The sequence below is a fragment of the Alligator mississippiensis genome, chromosome 5 (assembly GCF_030867095.1).
Source record: "Alligator mississippiensis isolate rAllMis1 chromosome 5, rAllMis1, whole genome shotgun sequence".
In the NCBI taxonomy this organism is placed as follows: domain Eukaryota; kingdom Metazoa; phylum Chordata; order Crocodylia; family Alligatoridae; genus Alligator; species Alligator mississippiensis.
The window spans coordinates 31,980,001-31,990,247 of NC_081828.1; the positions used below are offsets into that span (position 1 = coordinate 31,980,001).

The 10,247-nt window shown below is 47.7% G+C and overlaps 2 long non-coding RNA genes across 2 annotated transcripts in view; one reads left to right on the plus strand and one right to left on the minus strand.

Annotated features, from left to right (window-relative positions):
- LOC132250762 (uncharacterized) overlaps positions 1-4,018 on the minus strand; it is a 64,081-nt gene extending 60,063 nt beyond the window's left edge. Inside the window, exons 1-3 of the long non-coding RNA XR_009462372.1 lie at positions 2,711-4,018; positions 1,762-1,909; positions 1,258-1,401 (exon numbers count right to left, since the gene is read on the minus strand). This is a non-coding gene — a long non-coding RNA (uncharacterized LOC132250762). The remainder of the gene's footprint in view (positions 1-1,257; positions 1,402-1,761; positions 1,910-2,710) is intronic.
- Positions 4,019-5,568: 1,550 nt separating this feature from the next.
- LOC132250763 (uncharacterized) lies at positions 5,569-9,937 on the plus strand. The gene is made up of 4 exons (XR_009462373.1): positions 5,569-6,703; positions 6,961-7,220; positions 7,427-7,516; positions 7,651-9,937. It is a non-coding gene; the product is annotated as an uncharacterized LOC132250763 (long non-coding RNA).
- Positions 9,938-10,247: the final 310 nt, after the last annotated feature.

Here is a 10,247-nt window from a genome sequence, read left to right on the forward strand (position 1 = left end):
TCTGGAGGCAGGGAGTGACCAAATGCCCCTTCACATACCTTGCACATCCATGACTTCTAATGGAAGGAAACCTTAGTCCCCTAGTGGTCGAATAGCCTGAATTACAGCAAGGGTGTCTTCAGCCTTTTCTTTTAAGAAGAAAATTCAGACTGCAGGTTTCCCCTGGGGGCAAGGGACCTTGCTAAGAAGTAGAACGGACTCAAAGCAGCACAAGGAAGAAATTCAAAGCTGAAGGTAGATACTGATCCTAATAAGTGCCATATCTGTCACTGATCAGACTGAACAGCATTTTGTTATAATATCAGGATTTGATCCATGACATTTATTGACATCAACAGCCAGGATTTCACCCATGTTTAACCATTTAGAAGGCCTATCCTCCTTTTCCTTTTGCATTGTGGAGGGGGTGTCATTTTCAGATGACAGTAGGATTTCTTATCACTTTGTTTTTGATTGAACTCTGAGAAAATGACTCCTAAAATCTCATAGACAGTTAGGATTATGAGCTGATCAGGCTGAAAAAGGAGTCTGGATTGAGAGTGAACATCAGGTTCCCTAAATTTTCAGATGTGGCAATAACAGCCATCCAAAAAGAGAAATCTAAATGGAATCTATACTGGCCTCAGCCACAGGATCTAGGGACAATACAGCAGCTTCACTTATGCAGCTGTACTAAGGACAGGCTATTAGAAAGATGGTGTCATCTCTATTTTCCACAATATCATTTGAAAGAAAAAAATAGTGTGTCCACCTTGGAATTCCTTTTAAGGGGACAAGTAAAAAATGCCACTTCTAGTCCCTTCCCCTCTTTTCAGTATTTCTCTCACACACAAAAAATGCATCCAATATTTCCTATTCACACTTGGATCATATATAATCAGCCACCCACAGTGACCTGTTTTACTGCAGAAGCTCTGGACTGGAGATCCTGTAGTCCTTGAGCAGGCAACATTCCCACCGACTTCCTTGGGTTTCAGCTGCCTTCGGTGGGAGATGTGGCTGTTTAGGTGCATGATCAGAGCTTTCAACACTGTTTCTTGAATTCCTTAAGACGACTTTAATACGAGTTTATTTTTAAGTTTTTAGGATTTCTCTAGTAATAAAGCATTTCAGTGCAAATGTCTGCCCTCTACTTTTAACAGCATTAACTACAGCTCCTGCATTCTGTTCATCTCAATTTGATTTTCCTTGCAAACAAAAAGAAGAGATTCGATAACAGTCTTAAAACACTTAATTTTATAAGTGGTGTTTACTTACCATTGAAAGTAAGAATAAGTCATATCACATGATGATCAGATTCAGACTTTACCCTTAAAATGAAAGACTCTTCGTATGAAAAATCCTATAATGAAATAGGGAAACTGATCTGATATTCTTTCCACAATATAGAAGAAAAACTCCCTAGGAAATAACAAGTAAAAAATAAAATGAGATCCTTAATATCATTAGCATGATATTAAATATGCCAGAGCTAGAACCATTTTCACTAAATAACTGGTTTTCTTAAGAAAGCAAAAAGATGTTTTGCATACAGTCACGGTGCTATTAGTGGCCATTTAATTTAGGGTACGTGAATTACCTCAGCCTGAATTGCGAAGGACATACTGGATACACTCATAATAGCTTCAGTCCTAATGCTAATTGAGTTAATTGGAGCCCATGTCGTTTCAGTAAATACCATTCAGTTCAATAAGCCACTCAAGTACTATGCAGTTCCAAGCACAACCTATTTGCAAAGAACAGCAAGTGAAAGGCACATACCTACATCATCTCGGAGGGGAGGATAGAGCTCGCTCTTCGTGCTGAAGCAATGCGCTGGTCGTGGGACCCATTCTGAGCTCCTCGTGCTATACACTCGCCTCCCAAGTCGATGAGGCTGTCGGCTGCACAAGGGCTTTGGAGAAGGGTGCTGAGGAGATGAAGCACTTAGGTCATGAAACTGTATTCGCAAGTACTTCTGGAAAGAATTACAAGATTCTTGGCTGGGGCTGACGGGGGTAGGAGGAGACAGAAATAAATGTTCTACCTTTCTGGTTTTCCAAAGTGACCTAATTGTCATGATCTGAGAGAGGCTGATTGGTCTGAAATGCAAGTGCTTGCAGGATTGGGTCCTGAAACTGTGGAAAAGGTGTTTTCACACTTTAACACATTTTCGGGGGGGGGGGGGGGGCGGTTATTCAGATAACTATAACAGGTTTATTTTTAACAGGCCTTCCCGATTCTGCGTTCCTTAGTCAAGCAGAAGTCCTACCGAGACCTGCCTGAGTAATATACTTGACTTGTCCAAGTATGTTTTGTTTAGGGGAAAGAAGTCGCCCGTGTTTGAATAGTCAAGAGACCACTAGTCTTGCGTTTCGGCGACATCTAGGACTTCAGTGAAAGCAGTTTTAAGAGAATGGAGGATCAGGTCTTACATTTTTAAACCCACACCAAGCTGGAAAGTTCTAGATACCCCCTGACAAGCCGCATGTGACTGGAGCTCTGCGAACTGAAACACATGCAGCTGCGTATAGTTCAGTGATCACACGTTGCAATAACCACGCGCGGCGCCTATTTATTTCAGCGGCGCATCCTCCTCCGAGAGGACCATCTAATAAATGCAGTGAGCTGCCAAGTCAGGCACCAGCAACGTGAACAAATGGCAGCCCCAGTTGTGGCTCCAGGGCCGGCCGCGACAGTGTGGACTTAACCTGGTTTCTTTTGATCTCACCTTGCCTCATAGAATAAATAGCAGTAACGGCCTACGCCGAATCCTCTCCTGTAGTTTGGTTAGTGGCTTCAGTGGAAGTGAGCTCAGGCCCAGAGTTCATTGCTTCCCGCAGCAGTTCAGTGACTGGTACCGAGCGTGGCCGGGGATGGAGAGCTCTGGGCTCAAGCAGTCTCGCTGGACTAGTCACATACTCGGATTCAGGCCGATCTATCCAGTCGAGGGGGTCGCCCTGCCCGTGCCGCGCGGATCCCGCGTTTCCAGCACGTGTGCTAGGGCGTCTGCTCTCCGCTCAGAGAAGCGCCTGTGCGCCGCCCTCTGGAGGCGGGTTGGGCTCCTTAGCTACAGCCGTTGCTGCTAAGAAGTAGTATGAAATATTTCCAAACCTGGGGGCATGATCTCCAGCTGCCACGGAATAGATCGCTGGGCGGGTGCTCTGGAGGCCAAGAGCCGGGTGCCTGCCGAGACAAGATCAGTGCTGATCCCTGCAAGGCCTGGAGTCCTGCCCCCCTGGGGTGCAGCAAGTGATGGCCCGATGGCTTTATTAGGGCATCTGACCCTGCCTTGGGCCTGAGTCCTACCAGCCCGCCCGGGGCTTGGGATCAGCGTGGGTCAAACCCCCGCTTCTAGCTGGGGGGAGGGAATTGATAGTCGTGAGGGGCTTTCCTCGCCCTGCCCAGAGGTGTAAGGCGCTGGGAGCGGGCTCGGCTCACGGGGTGCAGGGGCTGGGGCCAAGTGAGACGAGCCAGGGGCGAACGCGGGTTCTGCCGTGGTTCCGCGGCGCTGGAGGCCGAGGCGGAGAGACGGGGTCCACCCGCTTGTCCGCGCTGTGCTCAGTCCAGCGTGTGATGGGTTTAAGCACCAGGACAGCTGAGACCGCAGATCTCCGCCTCTTAGGAGAGGAGCACATCCCCCAGTTGGTCCACAGCTGTCCCCTAGTGTAACGACTATAGTCACTGGTGGGAAATGAAGCGCCTTTCTTGGGGTCTGTGCGTGTACACGTTACGTAGGTACCCCGGAATGAAACTATGATTAGATATCATGTATTAGTGACCACCCCACACAGTCCTTTTGTGGCTTGGCCTAACCTGAGAATTGCCACAGATGACCAGGAAGTGCCTTCAGGTGTCTGCCCGCTCCCGTTCTCCGCAGCTAACAGTTTTCCTACTGAATCCTCAGAGAGGAAGAGAGGACTGTCCTCCCTGTAAGAAATTTCAGACAACGTTATGCAGACAATGGATTTCTCCTCCTAACATGTGCATATGCTTATATACCAATCACAGGACGAGGCACTGGAGAAGAGACATTCACGTGCTCGGTGACTGTCAGTGGGAGCAGATCGCTATAAACAAACAGATGCAGATAAGCACACCGCCTCCTTGTCCTTCTCCCCCAATTTGTAATTTAGGCTGGTGTTTCTAGTCAGGGCTTCAAAGAGTTAACCCCCTTTGTCACACGGAAGTGGACACTGCTCCCTGCGAGGACACGCGCGTTCCCAACACGTATATACATACCCCGGGTGAAAGGTGTCACCAGCCGCAGGAAAACCGAGGTGGTTTTCTCCCCACGAACGCCGGTATAGTTCATTAGATAGAAACACCGTCGTGGATGCTGGGTAAGTTTCCCAATGGTACCTGTAATTCTCGTACGATATGGCGACCATTACTTTAACCATGAAATGCAACAAAATTAAAAAGACTCCCCTTACCATTCTTTATTCGACACTCCCAGGGAGTGCAAAACGCTGGCACCTTTTAAAAAGCGAACATTTACTTTTACGGCCCTTTTACTTGAGGGACCTTTACAACAACATTGAAAGATTCCTAAGTACGTTTTATTTTTTTCCTCCCAATCTGCCTTCTAAATATAGCATCTGACAACTCACTACAGAGCAGCACTTGTGCTGTTCCAGTAATCTAAAGTCCAACTGCAGAATAGAGAGAGATGAAGGCACAAGACATATATTAAAGAATTAAAATTAGCATAAACTATTTAAAAAAAAAACAGTGACTACATTAAAAGTCACCCGCAAAACGAACCAAACTCCTTATTCTCATTTTTTTAAATCTGTCATCTCCACCCAGACGATTGTATGCTTCCTCAGTGCTAGGCCAAAGATAGTCTATTAATGCAATTTAATTTTGTAGTTGTTTCTGTTTAAAGAGTGTTTGGGATGAATTGTTTCTTTTGTTTATGATCAAACAAACGAGCTCTGCTAATCTTATATTTTATCTCCCTAACATATGGAAAAGCTATTTATCCTAGCCAATCACAATAAAGTGAAGAAACCCCCATTTTATGGAAAGGTATATATCACAAGTTTGTTCATCATTAAAGATATGATTACCAGTGAAAACCCTCCGAAAGTGGCACATTTATGATTCCAGGAACAGATGGGGACATACATTTTCCTTGCAAATACTTTTGAAATTGCTCTACTGGTAGCAGTATAAAAATGATATACAGATGCCAGTGCCAACGAAGCCAGGACAAGAGGTCCAGATTTACACAGTAAAAGCTTCACATGCGCTCTGTCAGCTTTGATTGATCTGTACTATACCTCAGAAACTTGTTGACTGGTAAAGGAAACAGCGCAAATAATTCACTACAACAAGGCAGATAATTCACACAGCCAATCGGTCTCCTTTACTTTTCCTAGCTGTGACATACGAGTCCTCCTTCCTCACAACGATGCATCATTTTCCTGCAGGAGCAGTATTCAATGTCAGGGCGGGGAGGGGGGGGGGGGGGAGAGAGTGGAAGAGAGAGATGGGGAGAAAGAAAAGGTAGGAGCAGCTCACACAAAAGAAAAGGCGAGACAAGGAGAAGTTGTTTTGGGTAATGGGCACAGCCATCTACCTTTTAGACTTTGGCTCTGCTAGGGCTCATTCAGCCCCAATTGTCATTATCATATTGATTAAGTTCATCAGAGTGCAATTTTAGGTTTAACGCCAACGGATTGGGAAAGGGAGCAAAGAATTATCTAAGAAAAGCACAACATTCTTACCGCAGGGACGTTTCCCTGTTCCAGTTCATTGATGGAGTTGATTAAGTTTAAATGAAGCAGACACTGGATAAAAGTGAGGGTATTGACCACTGGGCAGTGCGGTCTGCGCTTGAAAAGGCCTGATACATGCAGAAAAGCAAGATTTGCTAAATGCTCTAATCTTCAATCAAATCTTACATCAATACAGACAAAGTTTGGTAATGAGAGATTCAATGAAGCATGCGGGAGAAAGAATTAATCCTCTTGGTCTAAACTGGGTTCAACTTTGAAGCCTGCTCCGAAGGAAAGACAGTTATCTAAATGCTAAATAAGAAACTTATTGTACTTTTCATGGCATGCTAATCTTTTGTCTATTTCATCTCTATTATTTGTATGCTCCTAGATTGCAGTTGTCATGGTGATTATATCAAGCCACTCCGGGCGGATGGCTGCGAGAAATCAGGGCCTCTCAACAACCCCCAGCCACACACACGCCCGCGAAATGCCCCCAAGCCCCGGCCTGGCCGTCGAAGCCCCTGTGCCCGGCCTGCCCCACAGTCAGGGTGCTGCGGCCACCGGCCTGGCCCCCAGCTCTGCCCGGAGCCCTCCGTGCCCTGCTCTCGGCCCACACCAGGGCCCAGGGACGGCCCCTCCAGCAGCCCTGGGTGACACGGGCTGGGGGGCGGGTCGAGGGCTGGCAGCCCCGGCGCCCCTCGCCACCAGATCGCACTGACCGTGGATGCAACCCCCGGGGGAGCCCTTATCCGCCCTGCCAGCGCCGCGGGCCGGCTGCTCAGCGGGGCCGGGAGAGGCGCCGCGAGCCCCGAGCCGCTTCCCCGCCAGGCTCGTGCAGCCACCCGGGGGTGCAGCCCCGAGGCCCCAGGGAGACCCCAGCCTCCCCGGGCAGAGGAAGAGGAGCGACTGCCCGGGCCGGGCCGGCCGCTGCACCGCGTCGCCGGCGGAGCTTGCCCCCGAGCTTTTGTGTGTTTTACAAAAGTTGCCAAATGAAGGTGGGATTAGGGCCCCCCCCGGGACGGGCGGGAGCTTTAGAGGCCGGAGCGGCACATCTAGCCCGGCAGCGCTGATGAAAAGCTTAAAAAGTAATAAAAAGGGTGGGGGGGGAGAGAAATTCCGAGAGAAAGTAACATGTATAACTCTTATTAAAGGAGCAGCGAGCGGGGCTGTGAACTTGAATAACTGTTTGAACTTTAATTTGTTCATTAACAGGATTTGCCCCTGACTGTGAATGTTATTACTTCTCTTAAAGGCGAGGTGCAAATGCAAAGCTATAATGAAAGAGCCTGGCAAAAAGTTAAACGCCTCGTAATTACACTCGTCTCATTGTAAACGGCGAGGGATACAGACGTGATGAAAAATGGGAGCCGGTTCGATATTCTCCCGGCGCCCCCGCCTGAACAATGGGAGCCGGGGACTCCGGGCCTGCGTTTGACTCCGTCTCAATTCAAGAGCAAGGCACAAAAGCTCGTGCGCAGATAGCAGAGCCCCTCTGATCCAGATGAACTCTAGGTAGCTAACTATATGTATATGTAAAAGGGCCGTGTTTAAACAAGTTAAAAACACCCTTAAAACATAAAAAAAAAAAAAATCCATGTCTTTCTGTTTTCCTTTTCCTCCGTGGGGGAAGTCTGTTTTATTCCTCAAACTGTTTTAAGTCTTGAGTGAAACACGGTGTCAGAAGTCTGATCTAATCTGCATGTTTGTATCCTAAACAGGGCACATTAGCTCCTCTCTCCCCCATCACACCGACAGCAGATAAAACTCTGGAGATCTGGAATAAAACAAACTACTACTCCTCTCAGAAGGTATGTGACTTTGTACTGATGCGTTTGCCTGTTAGCTCCGCATTGACTGTCTTTTCATCTGTCAGTTATTTCTTTCCTGTTTTTGTCAACTGTTTTTTATATATTCACTTGTCATCTGCATCCTTCCTCAACAGGAACATGCAGCCAGGTCGCAATTAAATATACAGATACACGAGCTGTTAGCAAGATTTCACCCTTACATCCAAATCAGAAAGCAGCAAAGTTGGGGGAATGATTGCCCTGTCACTTATTCTTTATACTTAAAATGCCTTAAAACTCGCCGGCAGAGCGATGTGTTTGTTATTCAGACACTTTCTTTTGTTGGTGTCCCTTTTGCTACTGGAAAATGTCTTTGAAGTATTAACTTTAGCTGCTGCTGCTTCTCTTCCATAAGTGTGAAAAAAATAATAATAATAATAAAAAAAATCCTGGAGTCCCCAAAGACGTGTTCTGCCAGCTGCTGCAGCCCATTGCCTTCCTCGCAGCCGAGCTCTCTCATCGCAATGAGGATTTCGAGGCGGTTTGATGCTCCGTCCTCCGGCTATTGCCCCCCTGGCTCTGGCGGCGAGGCTTTAAACACGCCGCACAGAAGTTTTAAAGCCAGCAGCATATGGTACCCGGCTCGGGCGGGGAGCCCGGCCCCGGCGGAGGCTCGGGCCTGTGCGCGCCCCGGGGCCGGGAGGAGACCGCGTGTACCCGGAGGGAGCGGCCCCGCGGCCGTCGGAGGAGCCTGTTTACGCCGGAGCCGGGACTGGGGCCTGAATAATTTATTTGGAGGGGCTGGAGCCGCCTCCCGGGCTCCCCGCACGGAGGCGAGGCGCGGGCCCTCCCCTCGCACAATGCGCACCGGAATTACAAAAAGAAATTTTAATGGGGTGGCGGCCAATTAAAGCAATTAGCTCCCGTCAGCCTCTCCCGCAGCATCTCACTTCATTAGGAAACGATCAGAAAACAACTAGTCCCACCGGCTCCTCTGCCAGCGGTGCACAGCCCTGCCCCGCTGTCTCGTCGGGCTAGCTTGTTGCAGGCCATGTGCTCCAAGGACAAGCCCCCACGAGGGGCAGGTGGGCTCTGCAGAGGGAGCAGAGCGCACCCTCTTCCTCTGCTCCAGGGAGAGGCGGGTAGGAAAAAGCACAGGCCCCAGCTCACCTCCACTGCAAGGTACCTGCCTGGTGGGGCTCCTTAGGCCACCTGGCATAAGCAGCCTTGGCAGCAGGCCCTTCTTTTCGCCCTCTGCCTGCTTGCTGTGCTTATGTTTTAACTGGAATTAAGAACCCCTTTGTATATGTGCAAGAGCAGCAGCAAACTCCCCCGAGTTCACCACCTAATCATCCTGTTGTGAGCTCATGCTGAAGAACCAGCTGGGCACAGAAAGTGCAAGACCAGGAGCTGAGAACCAGCACAGAGCCTGTGTGCCCTCAAACATGAAGTGGGACTTGAGTGGGGCCGAGTGTGAAAGTTCCTGGGGATGTACTATCAGCTACCTCCAAGATCCTCAAGACCCATTTTTCCCTGAGAGAACATATGGCCTCCTGCAGCTTCTGTATTTCTATTGTCATCCTTGAGAAAAGCCTGATCCTGGGCCTCTTGAAAACCTGGCATCTCTGCTGCTGCTTGCATTTATTTCAACTCACCTTTCATGTTGGGGTTGCTTAGATGTTTGAATCTCTTTTTTTAATCTATCTTTCTCTTTCCTGCTACAGCAGATGAATGGCACTCACTAGTACTGGGGCCAAATTTCTATATTGCAAGAGCATTCAGGCCTGATAAAACATGTTAGGGAAGTACAGTAACTCTCCCCTTCCTCAGTGGTAATCATTTACCCAATACAAAACACCTTCATACCGGCATGACTCCATCTACCCAGAACCTGGCACCACTTAACTATACCAGTACACATATTAGATATACTTTAAGTGGTTAATTCTTCTAGTATAGGCAGGTCTTTTTATTTCTTCTTATGTTTAAAAAGCACTTTTTCCCACATTACACTTATTTGAATAATTGAAATATTGTACTAGGTCCTAGTCTGAAAAAAATCTATCACCCATAAAATGAATGTCCTTCCACCCATCCCAATGCAATCCTCCCTTCTAACTAGTAACTAATACTTCCTCAGGAAGAGAGAGAGAGACCTATTAGGGTAACCTGAATGGCAAAAAAAATCAGATCCCACTAGACCCAGAAAAGAGTCCAGGTCCAGACAATGAAACCACCCTCTGCTGCCAGCACTAAGTAGGCTGTAAATTCCACTGTTTTACCTGATCATAACCCCTACATTATCATGAGAAAACAGAGGCAGATTATAAACTAACCATGGCTCAAGCCATTATGGGTTTTAAAACCTATATAGAACCTGGAAAATAGAAGGCAGCATAAGAAACAATTCACAGGTGTGGTACACTTCATGCAAGAAGTGCACATGACTATATTCTGCATCGCTGGAAGTTCTGGAATGGCCTTCAACTACAGTCCTATGTAGTGCATATTGCATTCATCCTGGCCTTTGGCAACAGGGATAGAGATCTGTAATAAGCCCTAACCTCCAAGCCAAGCAGAAATGGGGGGAGCAGGGAGGGGAAGCTAGTCTCAGAGTATCTGATAACACCTGTAAGTTATACTTGATTAACAAATGGCCATTTGGTTCTTCAAAACAAGGGCCTGACACAGGTCCTAGTCCTGCCATGGAGCTCCACTGATGGCACTGGCTGCCAAAACAAATTCTGTTGTA